We start from the raw sequence: 23519 nt of genomic DNA on the forward strand, positions 1-23519 counted from the left end.
TGTCAGGAATGTTGTCGCCCCAATTATCTGTGGTTTTGAGGTTTTTATGTCACGTTTCTGATATTTTACACTTCTTCATTTATTCCAGATGATTTATTAAGATTCATTAGATTCATTTTGTTTTCTATATAAAACAAATAATTTATAATTCTGTATTTGTTTTCTATTACTATTGAAATTACTACAAATGTAGCAGCTAAAACAACACATATTTTTCATCTTAGAATTGTGTTGGTTAGAAGTCCAACATGGCTCTTACTGGACTAAAATCAATGTGTCAGCAGAGCTGTGTTCTTTTCTCAAGGCTTTAGGGGAGAATCTATTTCCTTGCCTTTTCCAGCTTATAGAGACAGCCATGTTTCTTGGCTTGTAGCCCCTTCCTCCATCTTCAATGCCAGCAACAACTGGTCAAGTTGTCACATTGCATCACTCTGACCATAGGTTATCTGCTTTTAAGGCCTTGTGTGATTTGATTGGGTCCACCTGGACAATTCAGGGTCATCTTCCTGTCCTTAAAATTCTTTTTTTTTATTATTATACTTTAAGTTTTAGGGTACATGTGCACAACGTGCAGGTTAGTTACATATGTATACATGTGCCATGTTGGTGTGCTGCACCCATTAACTCGTCATTTAGCATTAGGTATATCTCCTAATGCTATCCCTCCCCCCTCCCCCCACCCCACAACAGGCCCCGGTGTGTGATGTTCCTCTTCCTGTGTCCATGTGTTCTCGTTGTTCAGTTCCCACCTATGAGTGAGAACATGCGGTGTTTGGTTTTCTGTCCTTGTGATAATTTGCTGAGAATGATGGTTTCCAGCTTCATCCATGTCCCTACAAAGGACATGAACTCATCATTTTTTATGGCTGCATAGTATTCCGTGGTTTATATGTGCCACATTTTCTTAATCCAGTCTATCATTGTTGGACATTTGGGTTGGTTCCAAGTCTTTGCTATTGTGAATAGTGCCGCAATAAACATACGTGTGCATGTGTCCTTATAGCAGCATGATTTATAATCCTTTGGGTATATACCCAGTAATGGGATTGCTGGGTCAAATGGTATTTCTAGTTCTAGATCCCTGAGGAATCGCCACACTGACTTCCACAATGGTTGAACTAGTTTAATCACATCTGCAAACTCTCTTGCCATGTAAATAAACATGTTCATAGGTTCCAGAGATTAAGACATCAACAGCTTATGGGCCTACCACAGATATCTTATAAAGTTATCTTCTGAGAGTTGAGTTTCTAAGATTTAGTTGTGTTTTTTTTTTTATAATTCCCATACCATACAACTCACCAAGTTGGACAGTTCAGTGGTTTTTAGTATATGCACAGAGTTGTATAACCATCATCACAATAAATTTTAGAATATTCTTACCACCTCACAGCCGTAGGCAGCCACCATGGGTTTGCCTGTCCCAGGCATTTCACATAACTGGAATCATTTGTGGTCTTTTGTCACTGGCGTCTTTCACATACCATATTTTTGAGGTTCTTCCACGTGGCATGTGTTAGTACTTCACTCCTTTCTATAACTGATTTTTTTTTTTTTTTTTTTTTTTTTTGAGACGGAGTCTCACTCTGTCACCCAGGCTGGAGTGCAGTGGCGCGATCTCAGCTCACTGCAAGCTCCTCCTCCCAGGTTCACACCATTCTCCTGCCTCAGCCTCCCAAGTAGCTGGGACTACAGGTGCCCACCAACACACCTGGCTAATTTTTTGTATTTTTAGCAGAGACGGGGTTTCACCATGTTAGCCAGGATGGTCTTGATCTCCTGACCTTGTGATCCGCCCGTCTCGGCCTCCCAAAGTGCTGGGATTACAAGTGCGAGCCACTGCGCCCGGCCTTTTTTTTTTTTTTTTTTTTTTTTTGAGACAGAGTTTCACTCTTGTCACCCAAGCTGGAGAGCCAATGGCGCAATTCAGCTCACTGCAACCTCTGCCTCCTGGGTTCAAGCGATTCTCCTGCCTTAGCCTCCCAAGTAGCTGGGATTACAGGTGCAGGCCACCATGGCCGGCTAATGTTTGTATTTTTAGTAGGGACAGGGTTTCACCATGTTGGCCAGGCTGGTCTCAAACTCGACCTCAGGTGATCCACCCGCCTCAGCCCCCCAAAGTGCTGATTACAGATGTGAGCCACTGTGTCTGGCCAATAATACTTCTTAGTTTGTTGTTTGCCTTTGGTTGATTTGACCTAAAATGGTAATTTGTGACACTTTTGTCCAGGTTTATATTTGTGTTTTTGGGGGCTTTTGGGGTTTTTTTTTTTTTTTTTTAGGGAAAAGATCTATCTACCTCTTTGCTCTACCACAGCCAGAAGTTTCCTAGCATGCGTCATTTTGGGATTGTTTTTTATTTTCCCTACCCTCTTTCCTAAGCAAGGAAAAGAAGTACTTACCTTTATTCTCCCAGAATTGTGTGTCCCCATAGATTGAAGAATCAATAGAGTAAGAACCAGTGAACAGATAAAAATAGCTCAGTCCTTCACAGCTTCCTTTGTAATAATACAAATAGGAGACAAATAGGAGAAAAAGGAAGTGCTCTTTATAAATTGTATGAAGTATTAAGTATGGTACTTGCTACCTGCACAACCCAGGCATGAGATTAGCACTTGGTGTTAGTCACACTCCCTTAGGCCACTACTCATTCCCACCATTTCAAAGCCTGTGGGCTGAGTAGATTCTTATATAAAGGTGACTTTCCTAACCTAAAGAGATTGGGCCCAAAAGCACAAGTTTCTTCTGATTCTTCCTAGACACTACATACTGGAAAAGACAAGGGAGTAGAGATGCTTCCTTTTCACATGTCACCCCTCTTTCCCTTATGTGTCCAGCCTTGAGGGGGGGAATGTTATTTCTACTCATCCCCTACCCTCACCCTTTAAAAAAAAAAAAAAAAGAGGACTTTAGTTTCCTCTGTGGAAAACATTCCAGAATGCCGCTCTTCCCCTGATCCTTCCTTTTCTCACCTTTCCACCTTCCTGGCATCCTCTCTTCATGATCAGAGTTAGGACTGGGCTAGGGGTGGGTGGCATGAGAAAGGTTAGAGAAAGCTGGGAGTTCTTCCAGTAGACAGAATGCTGTTAAAATAATGCATTAGGAATTCCTCATAGTCCAAGCAGAGCTTAGCTGGTTTAATTTCCTCTTCTATAACTGGAATCTTAGGTCACAGGAATTACTTCCCAGAGTTAAAAAATAAAAAAAAGGTGCTGGCAGTAGATAAAGAGTTTTGATCTGAATCAAATCTAGGTTGAAAGTCTAAATCTTTTCATTTTACATTGTCACTTGCATGGAAACTAAGTATACAGAAAGATCTTATTGTTTGTAAATATCACTGTGTTCCAGGGGTTAAAAATACTTGAACAAAGGGGAACAAGAATGGCCAGCCTTGCCGTCCCACCCATTCTTTATGTGGACTGTGTCTACTCTTAACTTCTCCACAGTGAAGCAATAAAAACTCCTGGAGTCTAATCATTTTCTGTCCTGATGACAAGATATCTTCATCCCGAAGGCTCAACGGTTGGCCAAGAGCTTCACATTTCTTGGAGCCGCCAGGGAATAGAAACAGCTTGTATCTCAGGGCTCTTTTTGGGCCTGTGGTTTTTTTTTTGTTTGTTTTGTTTTGTTTTCTTTTTTGAGTCAGAGTCTCACTCTGTCACCCAGACCGAAGTGGAGCGATCTCGGCTTACTGCAACTTCTGCCTCCTGGGTTCAAGCGATTCTCCTGCCTCAGCCTCCTTTGTAGCTGGGATTACAGGCGCATGCCAGCAAACCCAGCTAATTTTTTGTATTTTTAGTAGAGATGGGGTTTCACCCTATTAGCAAGGTTGGTCTCTATCTCCTGACCTCGGGATCTGCCCGCCTTGGCCTCCCAAAGTGCTGGGATTACAGGTGTGAGCCACTGTGCCCGTCCGGGCCTGTGTTCTTTACTGCACACAGCAGAGGTTAATTGATGGCTTTTCTGTGCCAGTGAAGTGAAAGAACTCTTTCCTGTTTTCAGCGCATTCCTTTTAATGTCAAACATAGCAGCTGGGAAACAAAGTTTTCCCAGAATCACAGTGTACTTACTGCATTCCGTTTAAACATGATCTTGATAGCTACTATTAACATCTATTTCCAGAAATTTCAGGGCTGTAATTTTAAAAATCAGTTGCTTAGTGCCATTACCATAAATGAGTTTGATCAGTGTATTTTGTGTGTGGTAGGATGAGACTACTCAGTCAAGGCTTTTCTCCCCTGGATGACACAAATTAGATCTTCCTAAACAGGGGAAGGAGTGGAGGCCTTGCATATAGCACCAGTCCTTAAATGCTCATTTCACTCCCCTCACTGTGAGCATTTTTCAGAGCTGCATTCAGGACCAGTACATTTGGATTTGGAAGGATAATTAGGAATGGTGCCCTGGCGGAGGCATGGTCTGTTGGCAGCAACAGCAGTAGCTTGGATGTACCTGTTGTTACTTCACCAACTAGATGGGCTACTGGAGGTGGTGGAGGTGGGCAGGCCTGAGCAGTTTGAATGGAACTCTACAGGGTTGTCTTCCCTTTAGCTCAAGGTTTTGTTCCTTTTTCTTGCATTCTTTTTCCATTTAACTCCCACTAATGACATGGAGAAAACCTGCCGAATGTAGTAAAATGGTTTGTTTGCCAATGCTCTTGTTTAGCTTTAAGATAATTGTCTCAGGATGCATTTCCTTAGATAAAATGTGAAATACTTCATGTGAATCAGCACCCACATTCCATTCTCAGAAGTTAGAGGAAGTCAGACTTGAGACAGCCCCTAGAAATCACAAACCCAGGGCTTCCATTTCATATCTGCAAATCAGAAAGGTGCCATGCTTGCCTAAGACCATACAATTGGCTCTCCAAGCTCCCAGCCCCAGGCTCTTTCCACTGAGCTATCCAGCCTCCACGGCAGTGTCCCAGACTCTTCAGTAAGTTTCCAGTAAGTAGGCATTTTTATTATGAGTAATGCTGAGAAACAGAAATCAGATAAGTAACATTTTCAAGAGCTGCCTAATTATTTTGCTAAAAGCAGAATCATTAAATTCTCTGGGTCAAATAATCTTTATATATCATCTCAAATAACAGGCACAGATCTCGACTTCCTTGCATCATGAGAAATCATTGTTTTCTTTTGCTTCATCCACTTTGGATGGGATGACAACATAAGGATGTGGCCTCCACAGACAATTTGGAGTTCAACAGGTTGATTTCATTAGATACATGATTGCTCTGGATTTTCACAAATGAGTTTAGCCTGAGGTCATTCTGGCAATTTATGGTGACCTCTCCATTTGAGAAGCAGGTTATTTGTAAAGATGCCCTGTTGCTGCCTCATGATAAATGATTATGGGAAGGGTAATTAGCCATTAGACAACGTAGGGCGGGAGAGAGAGAAACTAGTTTCCTTTCTGAATGCGCTCTTTAGATTCAATAGAAAAGAGGCTGGTTATCTATAAACACCACCCAAAACTTAATGGCTTAACATAATGACGTCTATTTATATCCTGAGTTTACAATTTGGGTGGGGCTTAGTGGGGATATCTCATCTCATCTCCGCTCTACTCAGCTCAGTGCCACTGGAGAGGTGGAACTAGCTGATGGCTCCCTCCCTCACAGGTCTGGTGGCTGTTGGCGGAGACTTTCACTAGACCTGTGGCTAGAGCACTTCTATGTAGCCTCTCCAATATTTGGTCTGCGCTTCCTCAAAATGTGGTGGCCACATTCCAAGGACAGTTGTCAAGAGAGAGAGACAGGCATAAGCCACCCCACGTTTGATGACACAGTCTTGGAAGCCACGCAGTATCTCTTCTACCATACTGTTTGTCAAGGCAGTTACCAGGGGAAGGGAAATAGGTGCCACCTTTTGATGGGGCATAGCAGGCTTCTGAAGAGGATGTGGGACCAGAAATACTGCTGTGGTCATTTTTGGAAAATCCAATCTGCCACAGAGACTGTTACCTCTTACTTAAGTAATTAGAGAAGCTAATAATGTGACACTGACCTGACAGAACCTTATGATGCTTTTTTAATGTTGCCTCACAAATGAGAGGGAATTTGGGTAGATGAGGCAATATGAGGGTGAGATTAAGTGGTGGTGTAGGGAAGAATGCTACATGATGTAAGCCAGGTGTGTTTGCAACTGCAGGACTTTCTAGTGATTCACCTAAGATTTAGCTTATACATAACCTGGAACACACAAGATGACTTTCTGCCAGTTAGCGTCCACCCAGGATATCTTCCATCAGACATCAGCTTTTCACCAGGGTCCCTTGGACTGTGCCTGGACTGTATCCAGTTCTGCCATGGTTTATACCTGTACTACATTCAGTTAAAAAGCTCTAAAACAGAGAGCGCCTTTGTGGTACCTAAATGTGTTTGTGGCCCTGGGCTTCCTTTTTTTTGATAGCTGCATGAGGTATAGTTGACATATAATAAATTGCATATAAAGTTTACAATTTGATAACTTTTGACATACATATACATATATGTCACATATATACACTTGTGAAAGCTATCACCACATGATAGACACACCATCACCATGAACATTTCCTCATGCCCCTTTGTACTCCCATCATCCTGCTTCTCCCCCACATCTCCCATCCCCACCCAGCCACTGATCTGCTGTTGCTGTATATTGTTTGTATTTGTTATAGTTTTATATAAATAGACTCATAGTGTGTACAATTTTAGGGGAGTTCTGGCTCCTTTCACTTAGCACATTGAGATTCATTCGTGTCATTGTGTGTAACCGTAGCTCATTTCCTTTTTTTCCCTGAGCGTTAGTCCATTTTTTGGGTTTACCACAATTATTAAGCCATTCAGCTGCTGATGGACATTTGGGTTGTTTCCAGTTATTGCTTATTGTAAGTAAAATTCCTATGAACATTCACATGCAGGTGTTCGTATGGTGTCTTAGTCAGTTTGGACTACTGTAACAAAGTACCATAGCCTGGGTGGCTTATAAACAACGGAAATTTATTTCTCACAGGCCTAGAGGCTGGAAGTCTGAGATCAGGATGCCAACATGGTGGGAGTCTTGTGAGGGCATCTTCCAGGTTGCAGACTGCCATCTTGTGTCTTCACATGGTAGAGATGAAGAGAATGAGAGAGCTGTCTGGGGTCCCTTTTAAAAGCACACTAATCCCATTCATGGAGACTCCACCCTCATGACCATATTACTTCCCAAAGAACCCCACCTCCCTGTATTATCACATTGGGGATTAGGATTTCAACATAAGAATTTGGGGAAACAGGAATATTCAGTCCATTGCATATGCATAAGGACATCTGAAAAGTGGCCAGAAATTCTTAATTTTAATGACATGCAATTTATACATTTTTTCTTTTATGAAGCATACATGTTTTTGTGTTGTAAATAAAAAATGTTTGCATAACCCAAGATCACAACGATTTTCTCCTGAAAGTATAATTTTTATATATTTGAGTCTCTACTCCATTTTGAATTCATTTCCCAGTACGATGTGAGGTATGGATTGAGGTGAACTTTTTGGCCTGTGGACTTAAGTTGGGAAGGTTTCATGTAATAGAGTGAAGGATTTAAGAGCACCTTGAAAACAACCTGGTCACACTGACACATACAAGATGCCCCATAATACCAGAGAGGGACTGAGGGGAAAGGAAGAGGACATGTCTTCTCCAAGGAAGGGATATTTCATCAGGGTCAATGACAGCTGCTCCAGAAAAGACAGAGGAAGAAGAGCAGATTTGTTTAAGAGACATTTTCATGGATTGCAAAGGAAAGGATTTGGGGATCCACACTTTTTATCTCAGTACTCTTCAGAGAAAATAATTTTTTTTTTCTTTTTTTGAGACAGAGTCTTGCTCTGTCTCCCAGGCTGGAGTGCAGTGGCGTGATATCAGCTCACTGGAACCTCTGCCTTCCAGGTTCAAGCAATTCTCGTGCCTCAGCCTCCCAAGAAGCTGGGATCAACAGGCATGCACCACCACACCTGGCTAATTTTTTTTGTATTTTTAGTAGAGACAGGGTTTCACCATGTTGGCCAGGCTGGTCTCGAACTCCTGGCCTCAAGCAGTCTGTCCCCCTTGGCCTCTCAAAATGCTGGGATTACAGATGTGAGCCACCATGCCTGGCCCAGAGAAAATACAGATTAAAAAAAGGCTTTGATCTTCTTGGGCTAGATGTTAGACCTCAAGTTATCAAGTAAGGCAAGATTCTGCTCTTGGCCTTGGGTGTCAAGTGACAGAGCGATTCTTTGGGTTTATACCTCCTGTAGGGAACTGTCAGTGGATGCATCTTTGCAATGCTAGCTCTCTCCTTTAGGCATCTAAACTTATGGAAATTTTTCTTTTAATGCTCTAAACCAGTCATGAAATACATATTTGACACTTGCTGTGCGCAACCAGAGAGGTAGTTAAATACAAGGAGGAACAGAATGCAGTCTAGAGCATGACATTTGCCCTCAAAGAACTTTCTGGGGTTTTTTTGTTGTTTTTTGTTTTTGAGACAGAGTCTCACTCTGTCACCCAGGCTGGAGTGCATTGGCTCACTGCAACCTCTGCTTCCCGGGTTCAAGCGATTCTCCTGCCTCAGCCTTCTGAGTAGCTGGGATTACAGGCGTCCGCCACCACGCCCAGCTAATTTTTGTATTTTTAGTAGAGACGGAGTTTCACAATGTTGATCAGGCTGGTCTCGAACTCCTGACCTCAGGTAATCCACCCATCTCGGCCTCCCAAAGTGCTGGAATTACAGGTGTGCCACCACCCCCACCCTCAAAGAACTTTCAAGATTATTTCTGAAACATATTATTATTTCCAGGCCTTTTAAAATTATGCCTTTTCCAGGGAATAATTTAACCTTTTCAACATTCCAGTTTGTGATTAAAAACACTCATTTACTGTACTGCGTAGAAATTGAGTTTTACGTGGCATCTGTACTTCTGCTGCCATTGTGTCCCTCCATAGGGTCCTCAACGCTCTTTATCTAGCTGTACCCTGCTGTGTTTTAATACCAAGGAAACAGCAAGAAAAGCTGGTAACCAACTCGTATGTAAAACAAAACCCAAAAAAATAAGCATGGGGTCAGGAGCGAAGTGCCACGCAGGGCGCTCTGCTTGAACACCAGCTCTTCTCTGGGGTCCTGGTGACGGCACTGTCAGTCACTTTCTTCCAGTGGTGGTATCTTGTTATATTTGGTCCAAAGTAAAGTGTTTTATGGTTCCCTTCATCATTTATTGCACTAAAGGAAAAGTAAGTAAACCTTTGAGCACTGAGTTGAGGGCTCTGGAGAGAAGTACAGGAAGGTGGTGCCACAGGTGTGCACCTTTTTTAGTTGTTTTGCCATTTTCCCTCTGCCAAAACAGTATCTAGTAGGTGTAGAAACTAATACACTGATAGATTGAAAAGAATGCTTCAGTTCCTGCTGTAAGCAATAAAATAAGTTCATCGTAAGGTGAGCACACTATATTGAGCATCTCTTTCCTGATATCATTTCCTTCCTAAGCTCCTGCAAGACCATGGTGCATTTCACATCCAGGCTGCTGTACTCAGATGGCCTGGATGTCCCAGGTCAGACTAAATGCACTGCCTGTGATTTCAGAAATAGGAAGTGTTGTGCCAGGGAAGACCAGTTGTCCTTCTAGACTCTCGTTCTGTCTCAGCCGGTGTCAGGTGCTTGGAGGGTGAGGTTTGGTGGGTGATCTTCCTCTGAAATACCAGTACCAAGAGAATAATGATGCATTCAGAAAGTGCATAAGGTTTCACCATTGATGCAGTGGTCTAAATCTTTTTGCTCTGTATTAAATTAATAAAATCCTATAGTCTCAGTTTGGTAGCTTATCCTTTTTTATATGTTATATTTTTCAAATAGTAGTATTTGAATGAGTCCAGATACATACTTTGCCCATCCTGTCTGCTTCATATTTTTTTAGCAGACCTCAGTTTTAGAAGTGAAGCATGTTTTTTTCTTTCTCTTTAGATTCTCTGGACTTTGTTTCTGGATGCAGTTTTCTTACACCAGTATGTTATTCAGCAAACCTTTGTTTGCCTGAAGAGTGTGCCAGGTTTACCGTTCAGCACTTGATCAAGATTAAGCTCACCCCTGAGGAGCCTAAGAGAGAGAAGCAGAGTCATATAAGTGCAGTACATTGCAGTCCACACCCTGGAGACCCTGTGACAGAATTTTCTGTGGCTGCTCGCAGAGCCATCAGATCTTCATCTTTGGCCACATGGCAGGATCTCCTAAAATTTGGGGGTACTGGCTAGAGAAAGGGACTCAGGAACCAGCATAGCTGTCTTCTGGTGTTCAGAGGCCTCTCCTGGGGCCAAGGGAACAATCTTGTGTTTCACACTTTTGTGTTGTAGAAAGTGGAATCAACACCATCTCAGGGGCAAAGAGCAGGGATCGGGGGGAGAAGAGGACAGGATGTGTTGAGCTTTAGCTGGAGGGCCTTACAGATGTCATTTTGTTAAATCTTCATATTCATTATTTTTTCCATTGTGCATACGAGAAGAGTGAGACTCATACAAGTTAAAAACGATGTGCCCACAGTCCTACAGGCAGTACAAAGTGCCACCAACAATCAAAGCACAGATCCATGGGACTCTGAAACCTAGGATACTTTGGCCACACCACTCTGCTTTTCCAGTGATCTACAGAGACATGGCTTTCAAATCAGTATAAAGAATTTCCAAGGACTTAAAATGGAGGAGGAGTCAGCCTTGAAGCTTCTTCTGTAACCGCAAGGTTCTAGCATAAACTAAAGAGGCCTTTCTCAGAGAAGGCTTCTGAACAGGGTTTCTGTGTAAGTCATGGCTGGTGACACCACTCAGATTCCACCACATTCATCTCTCTGAGCCTGAAGACACAATTGGTGACATTTGTCCTGAGGGTAAATTAAAGAAGGCCCCCCTGGATGTTTTGGAAGGCCTAATTTTTTTCTCCTCAAACACTCCAGTTCCCCTAAAGAGGCCAGGAAAGCTTTTGGGGGTTAGGATGAGGACATGACTCTGCACCGTTACCTCCCTTCCTCCCTCACCCAGTCCCTTCCTCAGAGCACGCACCAGGGCAGATCTTGCTTGAGGATTTCTGCGAGGGTCTTTTTCAGTTGAGATTGCATTTTAGTGAGTAATATCCCCTGCCAAAGCTAAACTAAATCTGTGGGAAAAGACAGTATTCATCCCTAAGCTGCTAATAAAACGCTCACAACATGCTCAGAGTTCATCAGTTAGCTGTGACCCAGCCAGTGGCTCTTGCCTGACACCCATCTCTGCCTGGTGGCAGTTTCCTGAGTTATCAGAAAGCAGACATCATGATTCCTGTGTGCTTCTCCATGAAACGTCTCCCTCTGGAGGGGTTTATGGGGACATTAATCCTATCTTTTAGGGTGACATTGGCTGACCAAATATTTTATTCTGAACTGTCCCCTCAAAATAGGTTCATTTGACTAAAAAAAGTTAAAGCACCGGGCACGCTGGCTCACACCTGTAATCCCAGCACTTTGGGAGGCCAAGGCGGGTGGATCACGAGGTCAGGAGATCGAGACCATCCTGGCTAACACGGTGAAACTCTGTCTTTACTAAAAATACAAAAAATTAGCTGGGCGTGGTGGCAGGCGCTTGTAGTCCCAGCTACTCAGGAGGCTGAGGCAGGAGAATGGTGTGAACCCGGGAGGTGGAGCTTGCAGTGAGCTGAGATCACGCCACTGCACTCCAGCCTGGGCGACAGAGCGAGACTCCATTTCAAAAAAAAAAAAAAAGCATATTAAATCCAAAACATACTATAGATTTTGTTTTTGTGAAGCTTCAATATAGTTGAAGCTATATCTGAGAAGTGTGCTTGCTACTTTGAGCATATGGGGCAACGTAGTTGTGGTTAAATATGGCTGCTTCTCTCACAGAATCAGGGATGGCTTCCCTTTCTTGGGAATAGCCATTTACAGAGGATGACATATATCAGGTTCCTTTTGCCATACCAGAGGTACTCAGTTTCAGGCTGACTGATACCCTGCCTCCTACCCTTAGCTACCTGTTTATTTTTAAGAAATATATCTATTTTTACATTTTTAAAGCAGAGCTGTAATAAATTCTCATAGAATCCATGCTCATGCATCATCTGAATTTTAATGTAACTTCTCAGTAAACGCTCCAGGATAATTTAGTTGCTTATGAGATCCACCTAGTGTATAGAGTTACTGGGCATAAACTGTACTTCAGAACATCTGACAGCCTCTTTTATTTGAGTAAAACATATGTAACAAAAATTTACCATTTGATCATTTTTAAACATACAATTCAATAGCATTAAGTGCATTTGCAGTGTGTATTCATCACCACTACCTAGTTCCAAAACTAGATCACCCCAAGTGGAAACCACCTACCCATTCATCAGTCAGCTCCCTCTCCTCCCCAGCACTTGGCAACCACTCGTCTACTTTCTATCTCTGGATTTGACTATGGATATTTCATATAAATAGAATCATACAATATGTAGCCTTTTGTGTCTAACTGTCACTTAGCATAATGTTTCAATACTTATTCATGTTGTAGCATATGTTCGTACTTTGTTCCTTTTCATGGCCAAAAAATACTCCATTGTATGGATAGACCATATTTTGTTTATTCGTTTGTCAATTCGTGGGCATTTGGGTTGTTTTCACCTTTTGGCTTTTGTGAATAGTGCTGCTGGGAACGTTCCTGTACAGGTATTTGTTTGAACGTCTGCTTTCGGTTCTTTGAAGTATAGACGAGGAGTGGGATTGCTGGGCTGTAAACTCTGTGTTTAACTTACTGAGGAACTGCCAAACTCTTCCTCAGCAGCGGCATCATTTGTCGTTCCCACCAGCAGTGTCTAAGGATTCCAGTATCTGCATCCTCACCATGTTTTTCTTTTCTTTTAAATAATAGCCATCCTAATGGGTGTGAAGTGTCATCTTATTGTGGTTTTGATTTGCATTTCCTTAGTGACTAACTGTGTTGAGCCTTCTCATGTGCTTGTTGGCTATTTGTATATCTTCTTTGGGGAAATGTTCTATTTACATCCTTTGCTCATTTTTATGTTTGGGCGACTGGGTTGTCTTTCTGTTGTTGATCAAGTTCATGTTTGTTTGTTCTTAATGGAAATTTTCAAATATGCACTAAAGTCATGAGAATAGTAAAACAACCCTCCTGTACATACCCCAAGTGACAAGATATCAGCACAGGGCGCTGTCCCCACGCCCACCTGGAGGATTCAGAAGCAAACACCAGCCACTTAATGTCACCACACACTTAGAGCTCACTCCTCCCATTGTGTCATAATCAGTTTGCTTGAATTAAGATCCAAATAGGGTTCTCACATTGCGTTTGGATAGTATGTCTCTTTTAGGTCTCTCTCAGTTCGTAAATCTTCTTTTTTTCTTTCAGTTTCTTTTTGAAGGAACGAGATTGATTGTGCATCCTACAGAGTGACCCACAGTTCAGATTCTGTTGGTTCCTTCCCCATCCTGTTGTCTGTGGTGTAAACTGGTAGGCAGAGCTGGAGGGTGGATCTGATTCCCATTCATGTTTTTGGCGGAAACATCTCAGCTGTGGAGTTCTGTCCATTCGCAGCAGGAGTGGCTGCCTCTTTGTGATGTCACTGCCTCTGATAACGAGGTCAGTCATTCTGGGTAATTCTGTCACTCCTTCTTCATTAGGCTTCCTCTTTACAGAGAAACCCCTTTGTCAGCTGTTCAGCTGCTTTGACTATGGTTTGGTCAGGAAAGTTCTATCAGGTGCCTGTTCCTCTCCCTTGATTTTCCAGCACTCAAGTTCACAAGTGGTTTCCAAGCCAGGCTGGTTGTGCCTTTGTAGATATCACCCTAAACTCACCGATGTCACATTTTAGATGTACCACCCCATTGTACTTAACACCTAACTTCAGTTTTTCAAATGGTGAGCCTTCCTGTTGGCTGTGGATTCAGATCACCTGGGGACCTTTAAAGAAAATTATGCCCTGACTCGCTCACACCGCATGAATGAACGTCTCTGCGGTGGGGCGAGCATAGGAAAACCCGAAAAATCTTTGCACTGATTCTAGTGCACAGTGAGGATTGAGGGTCCGTATTAGATCAAGAGCAAAGATATGCAGGGCCTATCTCCAGAGGCTGCCGGCTCCACCTCGGCTGCCTGCCCTGCCTCCTTCTTGCTCCCTCTTTACCATGTAAGTACCAACACCTGAGCTCCATGATGAGCCGGGCAAGACTGTCCCTGAAAATGTACTGCTTCCCTTTACTTCCCCTTCCCTTCTCTCTCCTCCCCTGACCTGGAGCAGAGATTGGCCCTGCTTCAGGGAGGAGACAAGCACTGTAGTCTCCAGGGCAGCACCCTTAGATCAGCAGCTAGAGGGCCTGGCTAGGTTACCCCACAGGCACCACCGGCCCCAGGCAGGTGCCCATTCATCACTCCCAGGGCATTCTGTGTTTAACAGCCACTACCCAGAGATATCAATCAACAGTCTCGATGGTTTTTTTACTCTCTTTCAGACATTATATCTTCTCCCACCATACTACACAGAAAAGGAACCTCACTCACCTCACTCAGGCTCCCAAACTCTGCCCCACAGTATAGGGGGGCGTCATGAGCCGGGGTTTTGTTAGTAACTCTCTCTTACCTCATGAGGCTGGGCTGTGATACCCAGCAGGTTTCATTCTGAGTGCACTGGGTTGCAGCTCAACAGTGTGGTGTCCTTGTGAAGATGGAGGACCAGTGAGGACCACCTCTGCCTGAGTGTGGACCTGGGGACAGCGCTCTGCAGGGCCCGACAGGCATGAGGAAGTGGATGCTTGCATGTGTCAGCAGAGAGATGAATCAGAGCCCTTGGCTTCTTGCCCTCTGTCCATAAAAGTGGCATTTCCTTAAATAGACCAGAACCTTAATAGCTATTTAAAGAGCATGTGGTATTTGGGAGTATATTTTATGGCTCTTAATTAAACTTCAAACAAATTAAAACATTTAAGATCTTTTATGACATATTTTTAACCTTTTTTGTGGAGATTTGTGTAATCTCTTGGCTTTCACATCCCACCCTGAGGCCACAGACAGAAGGCAGGGTTAGATCTACAGTTGGGGTTTCCATCCTTGGTCAAGAAGCAGTGAGTGGAAACCACCCAGCCAGTCCCTTGGAGGGGCGAGGCTGTCAGGAGTCTTTATCAGGGTAGAAAGGACAGCAAATGGCACTGTGAAACAGGCCCTGTCTGTCCCCTGTCACATCTCTTAGTCGACATTTCCTGGATGAAGGACATGTGCCCTTAGGAGAAAATGGGGCAGAGCTTCTCATTCGCGTCTGTGCAGAGGCCATTTTGAAAGTTTGTTCTGGCACATGTCATCTCTCTTGTTTTGTCGACCCTAATCCAAACATGGAATTATCTCGTAGAGTAGAAAAGCTCTAAATTGACCTGAAAAAAACTAAATGCAAAATCTGAACTCATCAGTAAGAAACTTGCATTATAATTAGTAATATGTTTTCTGTGTCTCTATTATTTTAAAAAAAGTTAATTTTTTTCTTCTTAGATTGGCACCATTGCTTGTGAATAGTGAACAATAGAAATTCCTTCTGTTAGTGTGCATTTTCCCCTCAAATAAGTGTGAGTTTTGGCTTTAAGAATAGTATACTTTAAAGGGTTCTGCTGGCCTCCTTCAGAAGCTGTCTCTGTAGGAATCAGGACATGAGTGCAGAGTGGAAGGCCCTTGGCTCTGCAGCCCCTCCGCTCTTCAGCAGAGCGTAAATGGCCTTCCCTCAGAGGGAAACCCCTGGAAGATAAGGACTTTCCTTATGCACTGAAAACGCCACTTTCACTAAATAGAAATGTTATTTCTAGGCAAGCTCTGTGAAGTAAACTCATAAGAAGGGATATCTGTGAAAGTTGTAAAGCTATTATAGCTCATCTAATTTCATGCTCTTCTGGCTTCTGAAAATTTCATTTGCAAGGCACACGGCCAGAGTCCCAGCTACTTGAGCAGCTGAGGCAAGAGGAACCCTTCAGCCCAGGAGTTCAAGCCCAGCTTGGGCAACATAGTGAGAGACTCCCACTCTTTTTTAAAAGCACACAAACCTGATTTGTGGTTGCTCTTCCCTTTATTCGCCATTGCTCCTAATGCTTCATGGCAACTCATATGTTTCTAACTGCAGGATATTGGAAGTCCTTGTGGCCTCTCCACATCACTGCTGCATTGACCACTCTGTCCTGTTTTAAACACACTCTTCCTTTGCCTTCTGGTTTCTTTCCCCCAACCCCTGGCCCTTCCCTGTGTTCCATTAAAGGCTGTTCTCAGCACGGCCATTACTTGTTGGAGTTCTGAGGGGCTGGATCCGAGGCCTCCTTCTTGCTTATGGCCCACTGTGACCATCCCTAGGGGATCCCACACGGGACTCCGATGACGCTGCACTTTCTGTCTCTCTGTAGTGCTCTCCTGACTCACGTGTCAGCACCACCAAACACTTTTGGGTGTCTCCAAGGTATCTTGAGCTTAAGGTGACAAAAACACACCCCTCGTCTGCTCAGTGCCCACCTTCCTCCAGGGAGCTCTGCCTCTGCGAAGGCCACCACCAGCGTCTGGTTCTGCCCACAGAAGCCAAGGCCCATCCCGAGCACTGCATGCGCTCTCCCTCCTCATAGCCAGTCTGTTGCCAAGTCTAGTCTGCTTTAGCTGCCAAGTATCCCCGGAGCCCTCCATCTCCCACGCACCACTCCAGCCCAACCTGATACAGACCTCTGCAGCCACTGACCAGCCAGCCTCTGACTGCCCTCCCCCTGCTCCTGGCTGTTCTTCTGACCCCAGTCCAGCCACACTTCCCTTTAAACCTCCTTGAGCCCTGGCCCATGTCAAGTCCACGTGTCAGCCCTGTCCAGCAAGATGCCCACCCATGAAACCCCAAGTGAGGACTCGCTGAGTGTGCAAATGAATCCTCAAAAAGAGCAGCCCATCCCCAGGCCCTCTGCCCTTTCCCGCAGGCTGTCCCTAGATGTGCGGCCATAGCCGCGTCCACCTGTGGATTCCATGCTGGGGCCACAGATTTTAGGGTGTCGCTGTGTCTCCTGCTCTCCAACATGGAGGTTCCCCATTACCGTCAGTGGAAGAACACAACTCCAGGCCCTTCATTTTTCTGTTTGTATGCCAATCCCGATAAGATCTTTGCAGGCCTGCAGAAAACAAATCCACACACTGGCGGCCACGGCCCTCCTGCCGAGGTGGGAAAGCTCTGCCTTGTGGCATCCAAATGGCTTTGAAACAAGTGATTGTAGAGCATGCTTCCTACCATTGTGTTTTGAGTGAGAACTTCCAGCAGTTGGGATTTCGAGCTAGTTTGTTATCTGAGTTCCTCATCCAAACCCCCTTAGAGAGAAGGGGAGAAGGAGGGAAGGAAGGAACCACACACCAGGGCACGTGGTGTTGCTCCATGTGCAGCAACACATGGAGCAGTGGAGGCAGGTGGAGGTTTACAGGTCACATGAGTATGATGAGGGTCAGCAGAGTTGCGGCCACGTGCCCAGGAGCAGGGCTCCAGGTAGGAGCAGCCTAGGGACATTCTCAGTGATTCTGTTGCGTTTGGATTCATGCCATCTGCAATACAGCAACCATCACCTCTACAGTAAGCAAACTAAACCCTAAAAATACCTTACAGGCCGGGCACGGTAGCTCACACCTGTAATCCCAACATTTTGGGAGGCTGAGGCGGACAGATCACCTGAGGTCAGGAGTTCAAGACCAGCCTGACCAACATGGTGAAACCTCATCTCTACTAAAAACACAAAAATTAGCCGGGCATGGTGGCGGGCGCCTATAATTCCAGCTACTCAGGAGGCTGATGCAGAGAATTGCTTGAACCCGGGAGGCAGAGCTTGCAGTGAGCCGAGATTGTGCCACAGCACTCCAGCCTGGGCAACAGAGCGAGACTCTGCCTCAAAAAAAAAAAAAAAAACTTGACATGTGTAAAGCACATCACAGTTTCAGAAGGGGTCGAAGACTCGTCATCTTGTGTGGGCTGGGATTTCACTGAAGTCCAAGACAGCCAGGGTGGTGTGCCCAGGAAGTATCCAAACCTGGCTCAGACCCCTGTCCACAAGCTTCATACTGGTGGTGGTGAGTTGTTTTTATCCAAGGCATAAAAGCTTTAGCTTTTTTCCTCAATTGCCAAGAACATCCAGGGTGACTTTAGCCCTCCTGGGAAGGTAGGGATCATAAGTTCCAGGGGCCACCAATCCACAGGCAGATTCACCTGTTGCCACCTTAGAAAGCAACAGAAAGTTTAGTTCCAGACCTCATGCGGATGGGGACAGAGCACCAGGCTGCTCCCAGGCTCTTCTGTGGGGTCCAGGCATGGAGCAGAGGCATGAGGGGCAGATGGCAAGAGGCAGGTCTGGGGGCCACCTGCAGACACTTGATGAGGGCCCCAGGATCGGGGAGGAGTGCTCAGCAGGCAGTAGGGAAGATGGGGCAGGAACCCTTGCCCCAAGCATCCTGCGAGTAGTACCTCACTGTCATTCTCACAATCATCCAGAGCAGTCTGGAAGGAGGCTGAGGCTCCGAGAGGCCAAGCACAGAGCTGGTCTGTGGGATCATTCTCCTCTTCCTGTGCTCCCCTGGCAGCCCAGAGCCCACTGTGGTCTGGGTTTGGGTATAGCTGGCGGGTTGTGTGAGTGGTGGCGGCTGGCAGGTAGGGGGTAGAGGAGGCCTCACTGGGTGCTGGTCACACCTGCAGAGCAAGGGTCTTGACTGAGTGAGGTAGGGAGAAGCCATTTCTCTGGTGATTCCATGCGATTCTGTGTCGTTTCATGTGTTTCCTCTCCAAGATACTGATCCCATCATAATATTAACGGGCCGTGGTAGCCATGTGGAGGGGAGCTCCCCGCCTTCCTGCCTGGTGTTCCTGCACCGTGCCTTCCGAGAACCCAGCTTCATTGTTCTTATATTTAGTCAATATGACTTCATTAGCAATTAGACTTTTCAGCCTGGAACATTTCAAACCATGGAACAGCCAGTCACGTTGGGAGCAAAGGGCTGCAGGCTTCTTCCTCACTTCCCTGGAGGAACCCCTTTTTCAGAGCCGGGCTCATTCTCGCGACATGATCTCTGTGGATGGGGGAGGAGGCAGAGCAGCCAGTGGGTGCTCAGGCTTCACTTGGGCTCCCTACTTTCTGCCTCCAGCTTATCACATAGGGTGCCTTGGAGCCACGTGCAGCAGTCTGGCCTGGCTGCCCTCCAGCCCTCCAAGGGTTAAGGGAGGTAGGGCCCCCAGCCAGCCTTCTTTTGGGCTTTACTTGTATTGGTAGGAAATTTCGTTGTCAGGTTCTCAAATGTGAACTTCCTCAGCCTGGAACTGAAGGAGCCATTGTTTTCCTCCCAGTTCAGGTCACTGTGGCATGCTTTGTAAATGAAGTCTCTCTTCCCGGAGATTCCAGGTGGGGTGGGGGTGCTGGAGCAGCAGCTTCTTCCCTGGCAGGGTGTTGGGTTTATCTTGAGGAAGCGGAGGGGGAAGGCTGGGGTTCCCACAGGCAGGCGGATGGGACACAGGAGCCTCTGCCTCAAGGCGCTGTGCAGTGGTGAGGCCAGGCACGTCCACGACCCTGCCAGAGCTGCCTGCATTTCAGGGAGCAGAAGGGGCGGCTGTGGCAGGAAGTGACGGTTTGTTTTCCTCCAGAAGTGAATGTGACCTCTGAGGGCCAGGCGCTGCTATTGGCCTCACACAGAGCTCCACACGTTATTAAGAAGCTTCCTGGCCCCCTCTCCCTGCAAGGATGCCTCTTTCATCAAGCACTTAGTCCCTTAGACCTGGCTCTTTTTTTTAGTACCTTTAATAGACTTTTTCCTCTGCATTTTGAACAAGGGGACCTTGCATTTTCATTTTGTAGTGGGCCCTGCAAATTATGGAGCAAGTGAGTCCCGGCCCATTCTTCATTTGTCTTGCATGCTTCATTCCTGCCTCTTCTCTGTACCCCAATCCTGGACTTACTTCACTGTGGAAAGGTGCACAGGGCATTAGGAAATCTTACCTAGACAACTAAAGGAAAGCAGGCCCATCCTCCTATGATACACCTCACTTTGAATGATCCCATAGACCTGCTCTGTGGCCTGGGTGAGTGTCTTGGCCTCTCGGAGACTCACCCTCCTTCCAGACTGCTCTGGGTGACTGTGAGAGTGAAAGTAAGTACTGCTCACAGGATGCCTGGGGCAAGGGTTCCTGTCCTGTCCTTCTCTGCTGCCTGCCTAGCACTCCTCTCTGGTCCTAGTTTCCTCCCTAAAGAGCTGCTTTCTGAGATTCCAGTGAGATCAAAGAGATGAGATTGCATGCGTGTGCATGTGTTCAGGCGTCTTCAGTCAGCGGTAACTGTCAAGCCCTGTTTGCCACAAGGCACCTTCTTCATTAGGGCATCAGAACCCTTTATGGGGTGGTAACTGTTAAATCATGGCCAGAGCAGAGAGCCGCGTGGAGGGCGGGCCAGGCCTCTTGGGAATGTAGCAGATCTTACTCTCAGGACTGCATCTTCGTGGCCAAAAGTGTGAGGACTACAGCACTGAGGCAGAGAGGATTCTCACCTGGCCCAGGTATTTGGGGAGGGCTGACGTCAGTGGATGCCTGGTGGCACACATTTAGGTAGCCAGGTCAGACTGTCGGCACACCAGCCACCACAGGCTTGCTACCACCTTCCCCTGTGACTCTTGGCAGGTTTGCATTTCCTTGTTCCTTAATCTGGTCACTTTCCTCACAGCAGTTTATAACAATATCTCTGGGTCATATCAGAGAAGCTGGAAGCAGCAGATGGTCAGGTTAATGAGAGGAAATGGCTTATGAAAGTAACGCTTGGGACTGCTGTCCTTTGGAAGGCTCATGCTTTGCACAGACACTGGTGCGTTCTGGGCACGTGCAGTCAGAAGCCAGACAATACATTCTGATGATGCTGGTGATGAGAAGTCAGCCTTGTGATCCTCCACGTGGTCTGCTGCTTTGTAAGGACACCTGCCTAGAGCTGTGAGGCTGGACTGACAGTCTCCCTCGCAGGGGCGGCCTGCCCAGCCTGCTTTACTTGGGTCCTTGCTGGTTGGACACATCCTCGCAGCTCTGAGCCTGGGTTCCCATGGCCCCCACCTGCCCTTGTCTCTGAGCCAGGTCCCTGACTTGGTGTTAGGTCCTAACAGTATATAAAGAGGGGTCAGGATTCGTAAAGTGCTTTGTAAACTTTGTAAGACTCTATACAGATATAGTTAATAATATAATGATAATAATAGTGTTAATATTATTCTGTGAATCACTCATTCCTGGGAGGAGTATAAAGTGCTCCCCAGGAGCTGGACAGTTTGCATTGAATAATAAAATTTGGGCTTTCTCAGTCACCTAGGAAGCTGGCTCTTGGTGCAGTTGAAGGTGGCGTGAAATAATGAAAGTGGGACAGGGTGGTGGGGAGGTGTTCTTGTTCAGCTTGTGGTGTCTGCATAAAGTGTGAATTAGGAAAATTGAAATGTGTAGATTCATCTTCATAAGGACTCTTGCAAATAAGGGTAAAGGCTACATACCAGCTGAATTGCAGAATATTTTATATGATAAAATACTCTGGGCCAGGTAAGGTGGATCGCACCTGTAATCCCAGCACTTTGGGAGGCTGAGGTGGGAGGATTGCTTCAGCCCAGGAGCTATGATTGTGCCACTGCACTCCAGCCTGGAGACAAAGTGAGATCCTGTCTCTTTAAAAAATAATAATAAAATCTGAATTATATATTCCTTTTATAGTTATAAATACTTTAAAATATGGAGTAAGGTGCCCCTTAAAGTCAAGGCTGGGTACAGTGGCTCATGCATGTAATCTCACTGCTTTGGAGGCTGAGGCGAGGTCGCTTGAGCTCAGGAGTTTCAGACCAGCCTGGGCGACATAGCAAAACCTCATCTCTACAAAAAGCAAACAAAATTAGCTGGACGTAGTAGCACGTACCAGCCTGTAGTCCCAGCTACTCAGGAGGCTGAGTTAGGATTGCTTAACCCCAGGAGGTCGTCGAGGCCTCAATGAGCCAACTCCACTCCAGGTTGGGTGACAGAGAGACCCTGTCTCAAAAAATTTTAAAAAGTCGAGGTGGTTCCCCAAGAGGTGGCATGGAGAGCACATAGCCGGCCTTAATCGGCTCCTAATGCAAGATGGGGGCTGTCAGATGATGACACCTTCAAGTTATAGAGGTGTTTTGGTTTGTGGTTTGTGTGTTTTTTCGGAGATGGGGGGTCTCACTGTGTTGGCAGGCTGGGGTGTAATGGCTGTTCACAGGCACAGTCATACCATGCTGCAGCCCTGAACTCCTGGGCTCAAGGTATCCTCCTGCCTCAGCCTCCCGAGTAGCTGGGACCACAGGTGCATGCCTGGCAGCAAATTGCAGAGGTTTTTGATGGACTGCAAGTCTTAGCTTAGAGTCCCTGATCTGGGAGGTCAGGCTGAGTCATAACGTTTCTTAACAGAACAGCCCTGCCCCACTCCTGTGCCCCATGCTTCTCCCTGGCAGAGTTGAGGCCACAGCCTGCAGGGCTGAGGAGCCCTGTACACATCCCACCTCCCCACACCAGACACTAAAAAGACCAATGCACAGAGGATCGAGGCATTTAATCAGACCAATAAATTGCCTCATCAAAGACATCTTTAAGCGAAACGTGTATTTTCAGATTACTTTTTTTAACCACAAGTGTGTGGTGGGGCACACTATAGCAATCTCCAGTACATGTGGTACATGGCCTGGACCAATGCTCAGGGGGCCATGTTGTTGCTCTCCTTGGCTTCTCACCATCCATCAGAGCAGGTGTCGTTAAGAGTGAAAAGGGCAGAAGGTATCTTCATGTGTGGGCACACTTTGAGATACACCCTGACTTGGAGGATCTTTTACGTGCTTCAACAACCAATGGAGAATGAGTTGCATTTTAATACATGGTGCTTTAAAGGTCATTGATTACCGGCCAGGTGCGGTGGCTCACACCTGTAATCCCAGCACTTTGGGAGGCCGAGGCGGGTGGATCACGAGGTCAAGAGATTGAGACCATCCTAGCTTACAGTGAAACCCTGTCTCTACTGAAAATACAAAAAAAATAGCCAGGTGTGGTGGCACATGCCTGTAGTCCCAGCTATTCAGGAGGCTGAGGCAGGAGAAATCTCTTGAACCTGGGAGGTAGAGGTTGTAGTGAGCCGAGATCATGCCACTGCACTCCAACCTGGCGACAGAGTGAGACTCCATCTCAAACCAAAAAAAAGGTGCGGGGTGGGGGGGCATTGATTACCACCCACATCGTCTGTTCTGTACTGTCACCCCAACAGGTCATGGTAGAGGCCAGCTTCAGCAGCCTAGGGTCCTCTCTTTGTATGCAACAGCTAGTAATTCAGCAAGACGCCAAGTGTTATACCAGGCCCAGGTGTGACCACGCAGGGGCAGCCATCTACAGCTGGTGGGTGGGATGGGTTGGGGAGTCATAGATACCAGGTAGCCCTTGGACACAGCCGCCCTGCCCTGGTTTTGGTTTTGTGTTTTGGAGGCCGTGCAGCATCTGAGG

General features: G+C 46.0%; 1 protein-coding gene across 10 annotated transcripts in view; it reads left to right on the forward strand.

The window, feature by feature from the left end:
- SPECC1L (sperm antigen with calponin homology and coiled-coil domains 1 like) overlaps positions 1 to 23519 on the forward strand; it is a 149180-nt gene that overhangs the window by 119862 nt on the left and 5799 nt on the right. The window lies entirely within an intron of this gene.

This window comes from Symphalangus syndactylus, chromosome 18 (genome assembly GCF_028878055.3).
Source record: "Symphalangus syndactylus isolate Jambi chromosome 18, NHGRI_mSymSyn1-v2.1_pri, whole genome shotgun sequence".
Classification (NCBI taxonomy): domain Eukaryota; kingdom Metazoa; phylum Chordata; class Mammalia; order Primates; family Hylobatidae; genus Symphalangus; species Symphalangus syndactylus.